This window comes from Mesoplodon bidens, assembly GCF_964165515.1.
Source record: "Mesoplodon bidens genome assembly, chromosome: 18".
In the NCBI taxonomy this organism is placed as follows: Eukaryota; Metazoa; Chordata; class Mammalia; order Artiodactyla; family Ziphiidae; genus Mesoplodon; species Mesoplodon bidens.
This window is the reverse complement of record NC_138175.1, coordinates 58,722,994-58,744,265: the sequence shown is the minus strand read 5'-3', so window position 1 is coordinate 58,744,265 and position 21,272 is coordinate 58,722,994. Positions and strand designations below refer to the sequence as shown.

Genomic DNA, 21,272 nt, shown 5'->3' with positions numbered 1-21,272 from the left:
TGCATTACCTGTAAAACCTCATTTTATGCCCTTCCACCCCATTCTTGCTATCCTCCAGCCATTCTGGTGTCTTTTCCATTTTTTTCCTTTATGGTCTTTGTATATTGCTATTTTATCTGTCTAGAATGTTCTTCCCCTTGTTCTTCCCAGGGCTGGCTCTTTCTCACAATTTAGTTTTAGCTTCTTGTCCTCAGAGAAGCCTTCCCTGACTGCTCTATCTAACCACCATATAAAACCCTCCCCCTCCCCACCTCATTTCAGCATCCTGGTTTTTTCTTCAGAGTCCACACCGCAATTTTTAAAGGTTTATTTTGTCAACTTAAGGTATGTATCTTCCCAGCTAGACTGAAGCTCAAAGACATATATATCAAATAAATGAATTAGGGCAAGGGCTATTTCAATTTTATTTGCAGTGAGCCAAGAACCTGGCCTAGCACTGGTCCTTATATGTAGTAGGTAGTCAAATATTTGTTGAAAGAATGGATGAATAAGCATTCATTGAGAGACTTACATGTATTAAGCTCTGTGCTAATCCATGGGATCATACCACCCAGATAGTAGCCCAATGTATTATAGATTTATTGTAGACCAGAGGTTCTCAAACATTTTTGTCTCAAGACCCATTTACACTCTTGAAAATGATTGAGAACTCCAAAGAACTTTTGTTTATGTGGATTATACCTATCAATATACATAGTTTTAGAAATTAAAACAGAATTTAAAATGTATATTAATTAATTTAAAAATAGGTAGTCCATTACATGTTAACAGAAGCAATATTTGTTAAATTAAAAAAAGACATAATTCCCAAAACAAAAGATTACTGAGAAGAGTGGCATAGATTTACATCTTTGCAAATCTCTTTAACATCTGGTTTAAATGAAAACAGCTAGATTCTCAACTGCTTCAGCATTCACTCTTTCATGATACCACATGTCATATAGCCCCAGTAAAACTCCATTGTACACTTGGGAAAGAAGTGAGAACTACTACTATAGACAATTTAGAAGATAATATTTTTGATTGAGATGGTGCTGTGAGTTCTGCATTCACACTTCAAACCAACCTCTTTTAAATATAAACTTGTAATGATCTAGATATATATGACATCTGTATGGATCAAAAACTGAACAGAAAAACAAGGATTTCTGGGGTTAAAGACATGAACCTGCTGGACTTCTGATCTTTAAATAGGCAGAGGTAGTTAACAATTTGACTGCTGTGGATTAATGAGGTCCAGAAGCCTATTGAGGTCCCAGGCTCATTGTGTCAAACAAGGGCTGAGGTGATATTCTCCTGACGTGAAATGAGACTGCAAAAAGCCAGTAATAGTTACTCAGAGCTCCAGCTTATATTATGAGCAGTGGCAGGAGATAAAAACATGGCCATGCAGAGTGGACCCAGTCTAAGGTTAAATTTTGCTCAGTGACTAATATTAACCCTTTATCACATGGCACAGAGCCCCCAGTTGATGATATAAGACTTGTCTCACGACTAAGTTTCTCAGGGGCAAAGCAGACACTACCAAAAAGCAAAAAAAAAAGGCTAGATATGGAGGGAAGAGATGGGTGGGGTAGGGGGAGATATCCCATAGGAGAAACACTTAGAAATTAAAATTGCAAAGCACTCAGTTAAACATAGGAAAACTTACAATAAGTAAGACAACAAAGTCAGTCAGGATATGAATTCATTCCTGACAAAATGCCATTCTAACAGTTTTAGTTTGACTTTAAGATTCTTGAAAGATAAAGAACAGTATTAATAAAATGTTCATCCATTTGAGAAAGGTGGATATAAAAAAGTACTGATTAAAAATCTGAGACATGAAAAAAAATAGCCATTGTAAAACACATGGGAAACAGTACGTTGGATGCAGTTAGAAAGAGGAGTTTCTCAGAAAAAAACCCAGAAAAGAATATGAAAAATAGAGAAGATAAATGGAGGATAGATTAAGAAGGGCCAATATACTCTAATAGTTTGAGAAGAATAGGATAGAGTTGGAATGACAGAATATATTGGCCAAGAATTCTCCAGAACGGAAGAAAGACCTTCATTGGTCACACAACTCCTGAGCAGGATAAACAAAAATAAATCCATATGTAACATCTTTTGAAAAGCTACAGAGGGAAAAACCAGTGTTAGGAACATTTAGCAATGTTAAATGTTGAAGACAATAGAATAATATCTTCAAAATAAGGAGAGAAGATAAGGGTCACTTTAGAATTCCATACCTAGGTAAACCGTCATTGAAAAAATACCTTTTAAAGCCATTGTTAGAAATACAAATAGACTGCCTGAAAGGCTTATTTAAGGATTTATTACAATGAGAAAAAAAAGAAGCTAGAGAGAAGGAGTAAAATTCAAGAAACAAGAATAAATTATCAAAATATCAATAAATATAATCATTGACTGTAAAAATTGTGCTTTTAGTTGTTTAAAAATGTATAGCTAAAATTCTAGACAGTAACCAGGAAAGTGGGAATAGGAAATTCAATGAATTGCTGAGATATGCCAGGATCCTTTATTATTTTATACTCTTAAAAAATATGTACTTGTATATAAATTAGGAATTTAAAGATAGACAATAAAACAACTGAAATATAATTCAAAGCTTTCAAATTAGCAAAGGGAAAAAAGAGAAGTAAAGAAAACTTGATCAACTCAGTAGAAGGCAGGAAAGTAGAAAATAAGAAGCAAAGGAAAAGGCACATTTAACAAGCAAATATATCAGAAATTTAAAATGTGATCGATTAACTCCCCTATTAAAGGCAGACTTCTAGATTAATTTCTTTGATATCTGCTTTAGAGGAAATCATGGACTTGTTCCTACCTAAAAACATGGCCTTGAAATATATAAAGCAAAAGCTAAAAGAATTACCAGGAGCAATGGATGAAACCATAGGCATAATGGGATATTTTATTATAATTATTTAGAACTGATATATCAAGCAGACAGAAAATTAATAAGAATACTGAAAATGTAAATACAAAGAAAGCTTGTTCTTATGAACATAAATAGAAATTGGTACCTGATAGTTAGAGAATGCTTATTCTTTTCTAATACATTGAACAATTAAAAATTGATTACATCCTAAGATCACAAAGGAAATTTTAACAAATATCCAGTAATCACATATAGGCCATATCATTTGGCTATAATGCAGTTAAATTAGAAATCTATAATCAAAAGATTTTTAAAGAACTTGAAAACCTAAACACATTCCTTAATGTGACTAAGAGGAAATCTAATTGAAACAATGGAATATAGTACCAAACAACAATGAAATAAATACATGGAATGCAGTTCAAGTGGTACTTGAAGGGAATGTTACAGCCTTAAATGTACCTGTTAAAAATTAAGAAAGGTTAAAGGTAAATGAGTTAAATATGCAACTTAAGTTGCTAGGAAAAGAAACTCAAATAAGTAGAAGGAAGGAAATAATAAAATAAAGAACAGAAATTAATTAAATGGAAAAGAATAAAGAATATGGTCAAAAGACCAAAAGCACTTTAAAAGACATAAAATTGTCAAATCTTTAGTGAAACTGATGATAAAAACAAGAATAGGTTAAATGATATTAGTAACAGAAAAGGGGACAAATTATTAATTACCAATGAGGACTAGATTAAAAATCAAAAGAATACTGTGAATAATTATGTGCTAATAAATTTAAGTGAGGTGGACAATTTTCTTGGAAAATATAAATGACTAAAATTGACTCAAGACAAAGCAGAAATATAAGTACAAAGCTAAGGAAACTAAGTCAAAAATATTCCATGCAAAAAGACATCAGATTTAGACAATTTTATAGTGAGTTATATTAAACTTTCAAAGATCAGAGAATCTCTATTTTTTATGAACTGTCATAGAGAATATAAGCAGCAAGGTAATAATCCAAATAATTTTATAAGGCTAGTGTAACCTCGATACCTAAATGAAACAAGTATAATAAAGTAAGAACTTAGGTGCAAAAACAAAAAAATATAACCCAGTAGTATCCTCCTGTATGTGTATATAAATCAGACCCTCATAATCATGATTAAGTAGGGATTAGGAACGCAACATGTTTCAACATCAGAAAATTTGCCTTAATTCTCCACATTAACAGATTATATAAAACAAAGTATAATCTTCCCAATAGATAATAAAGTCATTATATAAAAATTAAACTTATTCATGATAAAATTTTTAGAAGACTAGAACTAAAGGGAATTTCAATTTCCTTAACCCCCAACAAAGAGGCTCTACAAAAAAGCTTATTGTGAACATTTTTACTTGGTACTGAAAGAAAAGTATCCCCTTTCAAGTCTAGAACAAGTCTTATTCCATATCACCCCAGAATGCATTATGATAGAAATGAGATATAATTGTCAATAAAAATTAAAAATTGTCATTAATAAACAGTTTAACATTTTAAAATATCCAGGAAAATCTGAGAGAAACTATTAGAACTAACAAATAGAGGTCAGCAAATTCACTGGATTAAAAAAATCAACATATAAAAGGCAAGAGCAGATAATTCTTCTCAAAAACTCATAACCCAAGACAAATCATGAGAAAATATTAGACAAACTCAAATTGAGAGATTTCCTACAAAAACCTGCTAAAGTTATGAAAAACAGGGAAATACTGAGAAGCTGTCACAGCCTGGAGTTGTCTGAGGAGACATAACAGCTAAATATAATGTGGCGTTCTAGATGGGATCCCGGGACAGAAGGAAGACATTTATGGGAAGTTTGTAGCTTAATTACTAGCTTTGCACTAATGGTAATTTCTTCATTCTGACAACGTACCAAAGTTAGGTAAGATGTTAACCTCAGGGGAAACTGGGTAAGGAAGGTTTACACTATCTTTGCACCTTTTCTGTAAATAGGTTATTTTTAAAAAGCTATACTACTGCTGTAACCCCAAAATAACCAGTTAGGTAAGTAATAGGAAGAAAGACCTCCTAGAGTCAAATAAGATCTTAAAGGGAAAAAAATTACAATGTACTGTTGGTGGCTGTAGATGACATGAATAAATGGGTAGCACAGACCATAGGCAAAGATGGGAGGTCTTGATAAAACGTTTTCGGTCCTCTTTAAATTTCTCTATGGATTTAGTAAAATGTCAGTTGAGGGCTAAGAATAACCCAAGACACTTTTGAAAAACAAGCTAGGGCAATTGTCCTTCCAGTTATCAAGATACTGTAAAGCTCCAATAATTAATATGATGTGTAAATCCATACAGATAAACAGATGGGCCAGTGGGCCAGACTAGAGAGTTTAGGAACAGGTCCACTTGTACAGAAACATGACATATGTCAAGAGAAAAATTAGATCCATACCACAGAACATACATAAAACTAAACCTAAAAAACTAAGACTTCAGGCTATTATAATATCTTTATGACTTCAACGTGGAGAGGGATTTCTTAAGGTATAAAAAGCAGAAATCTGAAGGAAAAGATTATTAAATTTTACAGCACAAATATTTAACATTCTTCCATGACAAAAGATATTGACGCCTTTTAACCTTATATGGATTTTAGACTTATATTGAAGTGTGATTGGGGTAGGGAATAGGAGGTAATTCAAGCTGCAACACGATGTCTTATTCTCAGTTAAAGAAGATCACCCTGGATGCTGTCTAGAGAATATTGGAGGGAAGGGTTTGGAATGGAAGCAGGTAGTCAAATGAGTGGGCTGATATCTAGGGGAAATCGTGGTAATTAGGACTATCATGCAGAGGAAAAACATAGGACAAATTTGGGATGTATCTCGGATGTAGAGTCAGCAGGACTTGCTGACGAATTGGATGTTGATGGTAAGGGAAAGGGGAATCGAGAACAATTGCGAGATTTTTGGCTACTGCAACTGGTGCTGTTTATAGAAACGGGGAAAAGGGAAATTACTATTTGTTTTCAATGTTTTGAGTTGCCTGTTAGGCATCCTGGTAGAACAGTCAGCTGTTAAGCAGATAGTTGGATATATGAGACTGGGCTTCTGCGGAGAGTTCCGGGGCAGAGGGAGCTGTTGGCATGCAGGTGCTATTTAAACCATAAGGCTAGGTGAGACTGCTACCTAGGGAGTGGACGTTGATGGAGAAGGCTAGTGACTGAGTTCTGAGCCTTGGGAGGTTGAACAAAGCAGAAGCCAGCTAAGAGGACATGGGAAAACCAGGGCAGTATAGTGTCTCTGAAAATAAGATAGTTTTTGTTATCATTGTTTGTTTTAATGAGGATGTTGAATGTTACTGAAAGATCAAGTGAGATTAAGAACAAGTTTCCTAGCCACATGGAGAACTGCTGGAATTGCCAAGCAGTTCCAGGGGTGTGGAAAGGAGGGAGCCCGTGTGGCATGCCAGGGGGAGAGAATGTGTGGAAAGGCTGTTGAGTCGGTGACAGAAGACCACTCTATCAAGAGGGCTTTTTTGGTGGGCGCAGGGAGAGAGTGCTGAGCAAAGGGGTAGTAGCTGGAGAAGCTCTGAGAGCACGTGATATTTGATGGGAATGAACGACCTGGGATCCAGAGAAAAATCTGTGTTGCCGATAGAGGTCTTTGAGAAGGAGAGAGGGGATGGGGTCCCTAGATTGCATTAAAATCACCTCCTAAACCATAACCAGACTTTAGGATCCCCTGAGGAGCTCCAAAACAAACACCTCTCTGGGACCCTGGGCACCTGCAATGTTTGACAGCTCCCCCAGGGGATCCTAATGTGTGGCCAGATTTGAAAACGTCTGACCTAAGGGTAGTACCACAGTCACTTCTAGTGGTGCCTCTAGAATTTCTATAGAAGCTCCCGGGGAATAATTTTCAAAGGTACAGAGCAAACACAATGTTTTCATTCAGATTTTATGTTTATGTGGCACTGCTGGGTGAGAAGAGACTGCTGAAGACTTGGGGAGTTTCAAACATCCCCCACCCCAAAAGCCAGTAGTTCTTAATGTACCCAGCAACCACTGATTTATAAATATTTATACTTACTAAGTATAAAATTTAAATTTGGGTATCATGTTCTTTGTGCTTAGGTAACCTGCTTTTTGTAATTAACTGTATCTTATGAATCTTTTTTTAAAATTAAAAAATTACATTTTAACTGGCCACATAACATTGCAGTGTATGGCTTTGCCAGAATACAATTTATTTCTTCCGCAGAGTACATTTTTCTAATAAAAAATGATGCTACGTGAATATGCCTGCATATAATCTTTCGTACCTCTTAGCTTAGTTCGTTTCCCTTAGCTCCTGGAGAGTGGAATCGTTGGGTCAAAGGGTGCATCCGTGAGCTTTTTGTAATTCATTGATTCTACTACTGGGAAAGAGATGCATATTTCTGGCCAGGAGATTCAAAGAGTATGGACTGGAGACGGGAAAGATCCCTCCTCCATCTTCCTTCCCCTCATCCCTTTTCCCTAGAGGTAACCCGCTAACAGTTTCTTGTACACTTTCCCAGAGGCTTTACCTGCGTGTGTGTTCATCCTTAACAAACAAATGAAAACACTTACCGGGTCGTGTCTGCAAACTTCGGCCACTTGAGTGTTTGACTAACTCTATTGAGTCCTCGGCCGTCGTTCGTCCCGAGCGGCGCTACTCGTCGTTTCCCGCCGCACACGGGTTTCCTCACGCGTCTGTGTGCCCTGCGCGGCCGACGGTCTGGGTGGACCACGGGTGGGACTGACCCAGCCTGTCCCAGGCGGCGACGCGCGAGGCCGCCTCAGGAGAGCATCCGCTAAACCGTGCTGGTCCGGGCTCTCGGTTTTACGTTTCTTTGGGAGTCAGGTCGTGAGTTTTGTCCTGTAGGTCTGTCAGCCATTTGTATTTTCCTGTGAATTGCCAGTTTCCTCCCTTTTTGCCCATTTTTCTGGCTTGGTTTGGTCTTTACCATATCGGTTTCCAAGAGGTCTTCGTTTATTAGGGAAGTTAGCCCCGTGTCTTTCATGTGTCCCAGGCGGAAAAGTCTCGTCTCCCACTTTCTCGTTTGTCTTTAACTTCGACATACATATTTTTGTCCGCCGGATTTTCATTTTCTTAGACAAATGTATGGGTTTTTTTTTTTCTTTTTCTTCAGAGGTTTTGCGTTTGGGAGTCGTTAGCGGGCCTTTCTCCGCGTCACCCCCCTTCTTTGTTTGGGGGTCGCACACCCATTCCCCCTCCCCCTTTTCCAGACCCTTCCTCAGGGCCCCTAGCGTTGGCTCCGTTGACGTCAGCCTCCTGCCTTCGCGCCAAGCCATCGCCACAGCAACCGCGGCCTGATTGGCAGGGCTTGGGGGCGTGGCGAGGGGGCCCAGGGCGCGTAGCGCTGCCTCTGATTTGCCCGCGCCGGGGCCCCGCCTCTGCGGAGAGCCTGACAAGGAGTCGCGGGCCAGGGCTCGGTGCAGACGCCGGGAGCTGCGGGAGGACGAGGTCGGAGAGGAAGAGTGGACATGTCCACCATGGGCTGGTGGCGCCGCCGGGTGCCCGGGGCCGTGTGGGGGCAGTAGACTGTGCGCGGGCTGCGCCGTGGCCGACCTTCGGCCAGGGGCGGGGCGGTGCCTTGAGGTGCGGTGTGGTGAGGTGAGTCCGGCCGCCTCGGCCCGCACATCCGCGTCTGGACGGTGCGCGGGGATGGGACGCCGGAGGTTCGGACCCTGGTCAGCGGGCGGGGGCTGCCGCGTTTGCCGCAGCGGCGCCATCTTGCGCTGCCGGCCGGAGTCTGTGGTGGGGGCTCCCGTGCCACCTTTCCTGGGCGTAGTGGGGGACAGGGATGGCTGGCCGTCCTGGGCAGGGGGCGGGAAGGCCGCGGGCTCCTGTCACCGCAGTCCGCTGGGGTGGGTGCCAGAGAAGTGGCGGGCCATCCCTAACGAGCGCGGGAAGGCTCAGTGCGCCCCCCACCACGCGCCCCGCCCTCCCGTTTCCTCAGCTTGGTCGGAGGGCTGCAGAGGACACCCCATCCCACGGGGTTCCAGATTGGCCAGGTCCCCTCTGGACGCCCCTGCATCCTTGCCGGTCTTTGGGGGCGGGGCTTGCTTGCCGCAGTGGCGGCGGGAGGAGCTATGGGGCGGGGCCGAGGGCAATCGTGCCTGCGGGATGTTTTTCTCTGGGCGGTGACAGACTGCGGGCCCGCCCATCCTGGCGTCACTTTTGATATGTCGGATAAGAGTGGCTGCGCAGGCGCTGTCCTGATTGGTTGGTGCGGGCTGGGGTGGGGCCAAGGGCTGTCTTGACTTCAGGTCTCAAAAGAGATCGACTGGTCGAGCCCTGCCTACCTCTGCGCCATCTTTGATGGGGGCGGCTGAGGATCGCTGCGCATGCGCGGCCTGGTCTCGGCTGGGTGGCCACAGGGGCGGGGCTGAGGGTAGCGGTGCCCTGTGTTCTTTGCCGTGATTGAAGGCTGCAGGGGTCCTGCTACCTCACACCGTATTTGCTGGTCACAGGCCTGGCCGCCGACGCTTGCCGCCGACGCTTGCCGCCGACGCTTGCCGCGACGTGCCACCCTGACTAGCGTAGGTTTTGAGGTCTGACTTGAGATTGGGCGACGGCTGGTGACTGGGGGGCTGTTTTATCGGCAGGGTCCATGTGGCCCAGAGTTTGCCAACACTGTTGTTGCTGGAGAGCTGTCCTGAGGGACAGGGCTACGGGCTGTCATTGTGCCCGCTGTTTCTCCTTGGTTGGTCTGGGGGTTGCAGAGCATCACTCCTTGCCCTGTCGTTGCCTTCCCGGACTGCTTTCACCTTGGGATGTTTCTGGCTGCATCTTTTGGCTGGGGGAGGGCTGGGGCGGGGGGTGCCGCCCAGCCGTGTTTCGCAGGTGCCCTGTCAACTGGGCTGAAGGGGTGGGGCCGCGAGCCGTCTTTGGGGACAGACAGCATTGCAGAGCCCTGCCCACTCTGATCCTGTGCTTGTTGGCCGACAGGTGGCGCCTAGGCTATTTGAGCAGGCACCGTTATGAATGAGGGCGGAGCTGCAGGGGGCGGGCCGGGGGAGGGGCTGCAGAGCACTGCCCACTCTAGCACTGTTTGTTGGCCGTCAGGTGGCGCCAGGGCTTACTGCGCAGGCGCCATCTTGAACGACTGTGGGGCTGCAGGGGGCAGGCCGAGGGAGGGCTACAGAGCCCTGTCCACTCTAGTGCTGTTTGTTGACTGACAGGAGGCGAGCAAGGCTTACTGTGGAGGCGCCGTCTTGAATGCTAGCGGTGCTGTCTGCTGGGGTGGGCCCAAGGGAGGGGCTTTTATGCTTTGTATGAGTAACAGGGCACTGCAGACCATTTCCCATCTAGCGCTGTGTACTTTGGCCTAGGAGTGGTAGCTGAAGCTTACTGTGCAGGCGCCATCTTGAATGACGGTGGTACTGCAGGGGCAGCCCGAGGGAGGGGCTGCAGACCCTTGCCTACCTAGTGCTCTGCCGGCCGACAGGTGGCGGCCGAGGCCTACTGCGCAGGCGCCATCTTGACTGACACTGGGCCGGCTATAGGGGGCGGGCCCGAGGACAGGGCTGCGGAGCCCTGCGGCCCTTGCTTTCTGCGCATGCGCCATATTGAGTGCCAGTAGGAGTGCGGGGCGGGCTGTGTATGGCGTCCTGGGAGATGGAACTCACCCCGCCGTCTCCGCTGCGCAGGCTCCAGGTGGGCCGCTGCTTGCCGCTGCGGCACATCTTGGCTGCCGCGCGACGGCGCCGTGTTCCCTGGAGGGCATGCAGAGCCTTGTCCCTGGGACTGTGGGACGGGTTTCAACTGCACATGGCCGGGGTCACTTAGGAAAGTGGGAATTTTAACAGATTTGGGGAAGGGGGGGATCTAAGTGAGAAGGCGGAGGAGAGGGTGGCAGGCTCTGAGGGCGGTGGGAGGTGACGTGAAGGAAAAGGCCTCAAGCCCGTAGACAGCCTTGGAGAATGTGGAGCGCGGACGGTTTTGAGGGAGGCGTGGCGTGAGAAATGATGGGACGGGGGAGGGGCTGGCAGGTGAGGCGGGGCTGGGAGGGGCGGGGCGAGAGGGAGCAGCCCTGGATTCCTTGTTTGTGGGCGGGACCTAGTTATATATCCGCCCATGACTGATAGCGTTAACATAAACCAGAGCCATAGTCCTGAAGGTGCGTCCCCTAGGGGCCTCTGATTGATCGAACGCATGATCTGAGGCACAGTGGGACTTGAAACATGTTGTGTCCACCGGGATCATGTTGACAACCTCAACTATTGTGTAAGGTTAACTAATAATACCATTATCTACTGGTAATGTTGATGATAATAGCATTAAGATTGTAATATAAGCTAGTTTTTCATGCTACTTAGATGTACAGCACAGTAAAATTTCTGGCATTGCATCACTGGCTATCGCATGGCAGAACTGGAGTTTTACTCACCTTTCTAAGGGGTGCCTATATCATTATTCCACAAGGTTTCCATGAAAAATGTCTGTAGATGTACTGTTTTCCAACCTGACGTTAGTTGATCTGTAATTGCCATGAGTTCTGAGGTTGAGTTCTCTGAGCCTCTGCTTTTTTGTGTGTGAAATAAGTAGAAAATAATGTTGTGGTGGAATTAACAGAGATGCTAAAAGTAAGGTGCTAATAAGCACTGTATGAGGCACGTAATTAGCAGTAAATAATACTACCTTCTAAGCCATTTTTTCCCTCCAATTTGTACCTGCAGTATGTGTCCCTTGCGTTTAGAGGGATGGCCAGTGCAGCGTAGCTAATAAATGGGAGATTGGGGTCTTAAATAGGACTTCTCAATCCCAAGTCTTTACTGTTTTGCTCTGCTTATTAGAGAAGTTTCTAAGACACTCAGAGATTGGCTTGCACACGATTGACATACCCTCACTGGAAAAAAGCTATGATTATAGCCAGGGTACAACATACACCCCAGGGAGCAATGCCGATGGCCCTTCCACCCTGGGAGGAGAAGCTGTTCTTCTTGGTCTCATTTTACCTCTACCACTGTAGGAGGTAAAGATGCAGCTGTGTGGGGTCATTTCCAGCCTGGAACTTCAGTAATTGGGAAGTAAGTTCGGTGTCTCACGTTTTCTTTTCCTTCCCCAGCTCTGTCTCTTCTCCGAGACGACGTGCAAGAGGAAGAGGGACTAGGTCCAAACGCCAGGTGGCGGTGTCCAGGTGAGCTGAGTTCCCTCCTCACGGTGCCACGCCCATCCTTGAAGTGAGCACGTCCTTCCTCAACCTGACACTTTCCTACTGTACACGTGTTCCGTATGGCCACACGAGCACCCTGTGTGCTCTCTGAGAATGCACAGGCTCTTCTGGTGGATCATGTGTTCACCAAATTCTCCTTGGTCTTCGCAACATTCAGCTACTCCTTCAGGCCTGCCCTTTCTTTCTTATTGGGTGAATAAAGAAACATGAGAAATTCATTGATTCATCTATCAAACATGGCCCCAAGTGGAAAAGGAAGTGTTTTCCTGGAGCTCATAGTCTTTTGGGTAATGAAAGACATTGAAAAAATAATTGTGTGATTCATGCCTTTGAAAGAGAAGGTTCACTTCAGGCAGTTAACTTAATCTGGGAGAGGCCATGTAGGGTCTCCCTGAGAAGGTGAGGGACATTAAAGCTGAGCCCTGAAGCGTGGTGGATGGTAGTATGTTGTGAGAAGAGCAGTCTTAAGGGAGCTGGGAGTCCAGGATCTAGTCTAGGCTAGAAGCCTAGAACAAAAGAAAGAAAAGAGTGGTGTTTGAGGTGAGAAAAAGGTAAAGTGGGGCTGCACTGTGAAAGGCTTTGCAATCCATGGTAGGTAATTGGGCTTGGTCTGAAGCACCATGGGAAGCCATGGAGGTACCTAACCATGGCAGCACCATGATAATCAGATTTGTGTTTTAAAAATATCATCTGGTTTCAGGGTCCAGAAGGGGAGGGTAGAAACAGTGGGTCCAGGAAGACCACTTCAGGTCTGGGTGAGAGATGGTGGCTTGGGTTAGGGTCACAGAAGAGGGATAAGTGAATTGGATGGATCTGAGAGAGGTACTGAAGAAAGGGACTCAGTAGGGCTTGTACTCTTTGTTCATGGTTTGCCGACTGATTCAGACCCTACTCAGTGAATCATATCATGGGGGGAAGTGAGCAAAATAGCCAAATATTGCTCATTCTGTCAGCAAGCATTGATACTGTGCCTGATCTGGGACATGATCCTGCTGGACTTCGGGTCTCTGGAAGTGAGTGACATAATCCGTGGTCTCAGTGTCTATTGAATGAGAACTCCAATTAAGTAGAGAGTAAGAAAACATGCTTACCAAGATTGGCGGCCATGCTGATGGCATATTACCACCCAGGGAAAGACTAACATGCTGTCTCAATGAGCCCCCGGGGGTGGGTTGGTTTTTTCTGGCCTTGGTGAATGCTCCAGACAGCGGTCCAGTGTCTGGCGCTCAAGCCTTTGCAGACTCAGGGGCCCTACTTCACCTGAGGACTCATTTTACATCAGTAGATCCACGTTAACGAAGCTAAGCCATAATGAATTATTGGTTTATGTTGGAAAATAGTGTGATCAAATACGATGTTCCTGTTTTCTCAATTTTGGTAATCGATTCATGGTGGGAGAACACTACCACAGGAACCCAGATATTCAAAAGTACGCATGATCAGCACATTCTCTCCTTGTAGGCAGACCTAAATGGGAAAGGAAGCCATAGTGAGAGCTCGCTTGGTGAGTATGGAATCAGAATGAGAGGATGTGGAAAAGCTTTGGTAGCACTGGCCTGTAAGGTCGCCTGGGGATACCATCTGGTTGCAATGAAGCTCTTGCTAGGGTCACCAGGACACCAGAAGCCCCTTGTCTGCAGCCCCCGCCCTCCCCAGTCTCCATTCACATTAGGTCTGACCAGAGTAGCGTGTGCTCTCCTATAGATGGTTAAATGAACCGTGCTTTGTGGTCTGCCTTTTCATGCCCTCACCCCTTTAAAAAAAAAAAAATCTGATCAGCCAGTTACTGATGTAAAAATTGGTCAGATATGTCCTACTGGCACAGAAGAGGTTTTATCTCTTTAAAGTAACTCTTTTTTTGAATCATTTGGGGGCTGACCATAAAACTAAACTCTTAGTTACTGTTTCCTCTTTTTTGAAATTTTTTGGGAAATTCCTCCAGAATGGACAACGATAAGGAACTTTTGCTGCAGAGTGGTAAGTGCTCAGTGTATATGATGGAGGTAAGCCCAGGGCGACATGGCGACTATGTGCCAGGAGCCACCTGAGAGTCCAGAGGGTGGAGTCGTGGCTGGTCTGGTAGGGGTAGTGGTTGTTTACTCCATGCTCACATTCCCCTGTGAAATTGTTACCCAAACAGCCTCTATTGTCCACATGTACCTGTTCATGGTTGACTGGACCACACTGGACGCATCAGCCTAGAGCAGTGGTTCTCAAAGTACGGCTCTTGGCATGCTTCCTGGATGGCTGTTTCCTGGGGAGCCACAGACCTCCTAAATACCCACCCCGGAAAGGCTGGTGCCTTTCTCCCAGGCACCCCAGGCTTGAGAGCCACACCCTAGAAGGCATCGAGCTGTAGTGTGCACTCGTAATGTCGGAGAGGGGGTGAGCAGAGGCACGGGCTGGCCCAGCTGGCAGTGTTGGGTACCTGATCCGGGAGGTAAGGCGGGCCCAGGCTGGGACAGCACTTCCCTCCACGTGGTGCTGAAGGAGAGAATGTCGGTTTGCAGAAAGAGGCAGGAGAAAGGAGCAAACAAGAGCAGAGAAGAGACCGCACACCCTGCTGTCCCTGAGAAGCGAAGAAAGTAACTTCCTCGGTTCGTGACTTTAAAGTTCTCAATTCCAGCCCCCTTTAATGAGGTAGGTAGAATGAGAGAGGGGCTGAATCTAGGTGCGCTGTGATGAGGCACCAAATTAAGTAAGTAGAAACGGGCTTGGAGAAGAGACCATGAGCTTCTCTCACTCGTGGTGGGATGTGGGGAACCTGAGGTCACACAGGAGGCCACAGAATTTCTTTACCTCTCCTCACGCATCCAACCACATTTCCAGCCACCACTAGTTCCTCCCAGTTCAGTTGGACACTTGACCCACTGGTCCTTTGATTGAGGCCAAAGACCCCCCCACTTGTGGCAGGGGTGCCTGATGACTTCCATCTTTGTTTCAGATGAATTAATTGTGAGACTGTGCTTTTGTTTTCTATGCATTTTTATGAAATAGAAGTAAAGGGCTATAAAATACTCAAGAGAATGGCATAAACACCTCCACATGGGCCACAGTGGCAACACTTGTCCAGCAGGCAGGACCACTGCCCTGTGGTTGGAGTCCAGCTCTTGCCCGAAACTAACTCTGCATACAGTGCTTACGACGCACACGTTTCATGCTTAGATGTCCCGTGCATTTAAGAACAGGTCTTTGGAGGTTGAAGAACAGCTGGAACCCCGTAAGCCCCTCTGCCCGGTGTGGAGGGTGAATCCTTTTTCTGACCAGCTGTCCTTGTTTGTCTCCTCTCCTTCCCTTTCCTTGGAGTTAGTGGCCTCTCTTGGCCCCTACGACCAGAGTCAGGCTGGGTCCCTGTGTGTCCCCGTCTTCGCCCCCGTCCTCTGAATGTGGTCAGACCTTTGGCTTTTAAAATCCTGCCCTTGGGTACTACTTGACTCACGCTAGGACTCCTGCTGCAGAGAGAGTGCGGAGGGAGATGTGGGAGCTTCAGTAACTAGGGTGTGTGGGAGCCCACCTCCAGGCCCAGAAACAAAGCTGATGGGTTTGCCACGTGGCCAGAACTGAGTGTGAACAGTGAGACCGAGAGGACAGCTGGCAGTGAGGTCGGGGTCTAGGTGTGGCGCCCCAGCAGTGGTGCTCTGGCCCGAAGGGTGTGTGGGGAGGGGAGGACTCCATGGGAGCACTGTGGGTGGTCGGAGAGGGGAGAGCCACCCAGGGGAGGGGGTGCTGATGCGCAGTGACTGGCGCAGAGGAGAGGACGGACAGACAGCAGCTGAACTTCCAAATTTATATTCAGGGTTTTTTTTTCTGATGGTGAACTTAAACTAACATTCTAAGTTGAAATGCAAAATGAAGTATCTTTTATTAATCATTTATTTTTTCGATTTTCCCCACTTTATGCATGGTCTTCATACAAGTTTTTATGGAAGTTTTCTTCCAGTTTGGTTTTGTATGTACTTCCATACGTTTAAGTACCTATGTAGTTTTTTGGTTTTTTGGGTTTTTTTTACGTAAATGAGATCATGCCCAATTCACTAACACTTCAAACTCAGGCTACCAGAGTGAAGTATGTGGGGTGTTAGGCAGTAATATTTGGTTGTGGGAGAGTGCATGGTGTGCCATCTGGTGAGCTCATGTCACGTGCCCATCACGTTTACAGTCTCCATTATATGCGTGTTTCTGTGTGTGTGTGAACGTAATATTGTGCAGCTATTTAACAACATCTACAATAACTTCTGTATAAATACATCTCCATCTGCAGCTTTGATTTCCAAAACTTCATTTTATTCCATTGTGTGGACATCCTCATTGTTTTCTGTGTACATATAAATGAGTATATTTGCAGTAAGAATGCCACATATGCTGTATAATTTTATGCCCTTGTATTTTCATTTAATGCTTTAAACATTTTTTACATTGGTCATTTCCATCAAGTGTAAATAAACTGGTATATCCATAGAATGGAAGACTATGTGGCCTTTAGAAAGAATGATATCAATCTATATGTACTGGTTGGAAAGATGTCTATCAAAAATTACTGGGTTTAAAAATACACACAGAACTCCTGGTATGATCTCATTTTGGTAAAAACAAGATGTTATCTGTACAGACTTTAAGAGGTTTAGTACAGGAACAAATAGGATCACTGGACGTGGCTTGCAGTTTCTACGCTGGATAATCTGTAATGTTTGAATGTTGTACTGTCTTCTATGTTTGTAATCAGAAAATAAAGCTACAAAGTTTCTTGGCAACATGACTTAATGTTACATGACATTTTCTTAAAGATTTTATCTGTTTTCATTTCTTTTTGCATGATGAAATTTTGGAGGAATGCTCTCTTTTGAGGACAATGATTTATTTTTCTGAGAACAAAGTATGTTTGTCATTGGCCTTAGTGGCCTTTGCCTTCTAGAGATGAAATACCGAACTTCTTGGAGGAGAGGCCAGACACTGGCACTGCTGTTATTGGTCTTTCCTAATGTCAGACAGAGGCCTGCTCCAACCTTCTTAGAAATCCATACTCGAATAGCTGGTCAGAAATGGAAGTGTTGGCTGACTTTTCTTGCCACTTTCCTTAAAATGACCCTTTATCATTTACTCCTAAGGAAGTTCCTAGTTAGTATTTAAACAGTTAATGCTTTTCTTGATTTAAAAGTCTTTCTTTACTATAAACTAAATTCCCACATGTGTATATACTTTCACACGAGTCAGATTCTGGAGTGTATTATGTTCCATCAGTGTATTTGTCATTGCACCCCCATCCTTGTGTTGGAAAGAATACTTTATGTTCTTATATGTTTGGGTCACTTTATAGACAATCCCCCACCCTTGCTGCACACATACCTTCTTGTTCAGAATTGTCTTGATATTTCTGTACATTTAGTCTTCTGGAGAAACTGGATTCTCAGTTTGTCAAAACTCCCACATTTTTTTGGATTTTAACTTATATTCAGGGAGGATTGACAACAATTTTCATGGTCCTGTGCAAAAACATATGTCGTCATTTATTTAGGACCTGTTCTGTGTCCTTCTGTACATTAAAAAAATTTTATTTGGAGTTGCAAATACTTTACTGAATTTATTAATGAGAATTGGTTTATTTATTTTTCTATTCCTGGCATTTTTTTTCTTGCTGTATTAACTGACAAGGTTTTTGAATTCAAAATAATGCTTTTTCCACATTTATACCTTTCACTTCTTTTTTATCAGTTGCATTAGCTAGGACTTCCAAAATAGTGCTGAATGGTGGGTATGGTGGAGGGCTTCCCTACCTTTAGTGTTTAATGCTTGCTTGCATTTGAGGTAAGTCTTTATTGTGTTTAGATGGTCTCCTAGTCTTACTCTTTGCTAGGGACATACAAGGAAAGGTTGAAGTTTGCAGATGCTTTGTAACGTGCGACAGTGCTCATGGAATCCCCTTCCCCCTCTAATCCCTTATATAACAGCCTACCCTAATGGGATATCATCCTTGTATTCCTGGAATAACCTTTCATGGTCAAGGGCTACCATTTAGACTTTTCTAGATTGGGTTTAAATGTTTTTGCATCTAAGTAGAAAAAAACCCAAACACACAGTTTATTGAACACCCTCTACGTGCCAGTCCTGTGAAGGTAACAATACAGTGATCAGAAAGGCGACGTAGTCCTTGCCTCAGGGACTTTGCGGCCTGGCGTAAGTACAGGTGCTCCCTTTCTCTGTTGGGCTGTGCGTCCCCCAGCACATCTTGATTCTGTGATGGCCTTTCTGGGCCGTCCTTGGACAGGCGTCCCCCTCGGCCTCAACGCTGCCTTTGGTCATGCCAGGCAAGCCCGTGGATGACTCTTCCCTGATGCTTTCTTCCTCTCAGCCACCCCCGACACATATCTTCTGTCCTCTTCAGTGGTAGGCATGGCTGTTGCCATGGAGGCAGAAGCTGGACTGGGGAAGTGGGGGCGCAGTGGGCAGAGCAGTTATGCTTTCGATTGGCCAGAGTCGCTGTCACCAGAGGAGTTCACCTGGGTCTTCCCAAGGGTGAGGTGAGTATGGGGCCCTGGCAGGTGCTAACTCAGCACCTGGCCTCACTCCTGGGTGCCCTTTGGGCTGCCAGCGGAGGACAGTGTGAGTCGGGGCTGAGGGCTGGGTCACTCGCCTCCTCCTGAGGAGCCACCTGCAGTCAGGTAACCCTGTAGGAGAACGTTGACCAGTGTTTCCTGTCCCTGCTTTGCCTCTGGTTGCTGTGCAGGGATCTGCCCTGTGTTAGGACCGCCATTGCATAGTGGCACGTTCCCAGAAGTGCTCCTTGGGTGAAGTTATGTCACCTGCCATCACCTGCAACATATTTGAGAGTAGATGTACGTACAAGGACTTAGAGTGGTGGTGGGCAGCTGACTTTGTAGCTTTTTTTTTTTTTAACGTATTTTTATCTACTTGAGTGTCTTTGTCCTTAGGTGGAGACTTGCTGTTTCAAAAGGAATAGGCATTTTTAATGTTTTTTAGATATATGCCAAAATGATATCCAGAAATAGGATTCACACTTGTACCAGCTGGCTTCCCACCAACACTGATTTTTATTTTGAAATAGTTGACCATTTGGTAAGCGTAAAAAGTGTTCACTATAATATTTTTCATTTCTTTGATTTCTGATATAGATATTGGCTCCTATCACTAATTTTATGAACTGTGTATTAATGTTCTTTATTTTCATGTGGAGCCACTTACTTTTTTCACTGCTTTCTAAGACCTATTAACTGTCATCTATGTTGCAAAATATTTTTCCCCCTCCTTTTCTGGTTTGCTTTTATTTTGATTGGTTTTTATAGTGTGGAAAATGTGTACCGTTCTTATTTTCACGTCTGCTGCATAGCAGTCAGTGGTCTCTGCCATTGAATCTGCTCAAACATTCTCCTGTCTGTCCCTGTTCTTTACTGTTGTAAACTGTGCTTCTGTGAACACCCTTGTGAACTGTGTCTCTGTGCTCGTGGGCACATAGGTCTGTCAGTTCGAGTTCAGAAGAGGAATCGTCAGGATAGGGAATGGCACTGCATTTATGTACTAGTAGTTGCTAGAGTTGTGAGTGCTATTTCAGCTTGGGGCTGCAGTTTCCCTAAGTACTTCTTGGGTCTGAGGAGTTTCAAAGTTGATTTTTTGGAGGTTTCTAAATTGCCTATCATATCGTCTGCAAACGGCCAGTGTAGGGTGTGACCTTGGACTCAGACCAGGGTGGGGGTGGGGTGGGGTGGGGTGGTGGGCAGGGAGGGGAGGAGACCCCTCAGCGTTCAGGTGGTAGTGCTGCCAGCACCCACTCAGCGGGCAGCACAGTCTCGAGAGGCCTCCACTCGTGCTTTTGTTTATTATTTTGTTTTAACTGTGAATTTATTTTTTTGACTAGGTAATACATGTCATGATAAAAATAAATAAAAACAAAAGGGGAATATACAATGAAAAAGTTAAGTCACCCTTCCTTCCCTGGCCCCCAGTTCCCTTCCCCAGGGGCAATCACTATTAATCACTATTAATAGTCTCTTCTGTGTCCTTCCAGAAATCGTCTAAGTAAATGATGTCTGTTTTTATAGTTCCTTAGAATGCTATGCACATTGGTGTGTCCCATTTTGCACTTAACTACCTTAGAGGTCATCTCATATCCATTTATTTACAATTGCCTCATTATTTTAAAAGGTTTCATAATCATAATATAAACATACCATATTTTGCCCATTGTCATAACAGTACTTCAATGAATATATTCTTGCACATATGTCATTACATATCTCTGGGATAAATTCATAGAAGTAGAATTAATAGGACAGGATATCACATTTTTTAATTTTGATCAGTAACCAATTTGCCCTTTATAAAATTTGCAGGATAGGTGTATGCCAGCTTTTTCTTCACACGACATGTATGTTATCTATCTTTATGATTATTCTGTTCCCAAGGCCCTTTCTTACTCTCAAGTGAATTTCCTCTGCCATTGTGGGAAGGAGTAGGTAAGGTCCCACTGTTGTTCCGGTTTTTCTATTAAAAATCTTTTCTTTTTCAACGCCCTTGCTGACCAAGGGCTGTTTCGTTGGCCTGGTCAGAAAATATTGAGCATTAACAAAGATCCCATTTGTTGACTCTAGTCCTGAATTTCTTGAGAAAAGGAATAGGTGAATTTTCGGCAAAGAAGTTGGTATCTACCTTGTGACAGGATATTTATGGGTGTTCACATCGTCATATTATCAATGAGCAGGAAGTCCTCCATCTCTCTTCTGTGCTCTGGAAGGGTTTTTATAACATGGTAAATACTTCGCTCATGGAAATTTTATGGGAAGTTGCTCCTTCGATCATTTCATCTTTTTAAATTTCTTCCCTGGATTTTCCTCTGCTTCCTGAGTTAGGTTTGCCAAATATTTATATTTTCTTAGCAAAATTGTTGCTTCCTTATCAAACTTTTTAAGCCTACAGTTCTTAAGTATAGTTTTTACCTACTGGTGCTTTATGCTTCACACATGCGTAGTGGGAAGAAAAAATAATGTGATTAGAGAAGTATGTATACAAGGTCAAAGTTGTCCCTGTTTCCCAATTTTATTGTCAGGTTAGAAGATCCCGTCCCTGCTCCAGGATTATAAAAATTAATCTTTTATTTATTTTATTTTGATTTTAGTTTTAGCATTCTCATATATGTTGTGACCTTTTTCCCCAAGTGAATGAT

General features: G+C 44.1%; 1 protein-coding gene across 16 annotated transcripts in view; it reads left to right on the top strand.

The window, feature by feature from the left end:
* The first annotated feature begins 7,843 nt into the window (after window positions 1-7,843).
* Window positions 7,844-21,272, top strand: part of PEG3 (paternally expressed 3) — a 31,708-nt gene continuing 18,279 nt past the window's right edge. For 4 of the 16 annotated variants that reach the window (XR_014013817.1, XM_081217317.1, XM_081217325.1 and 1 more), the window contains exons 1-3: window positions 7,844-8,535; window positions 11,993-14,740; window positions 18,480-18,615. The gene's annotated coding sequence lies outside the window, so the exon portion shown is untranslated. Of the gene's footprint in view, window positions 8,536-11,992; window positions 14,741-17,145; window positions 18,616-21,272 lie in introns of those variants that run through there. The other 12 variants (XM_081217315.1, XM_081217313.1, XM_081217323.1 and 9 more) reach the window with 11 other exon arrangements.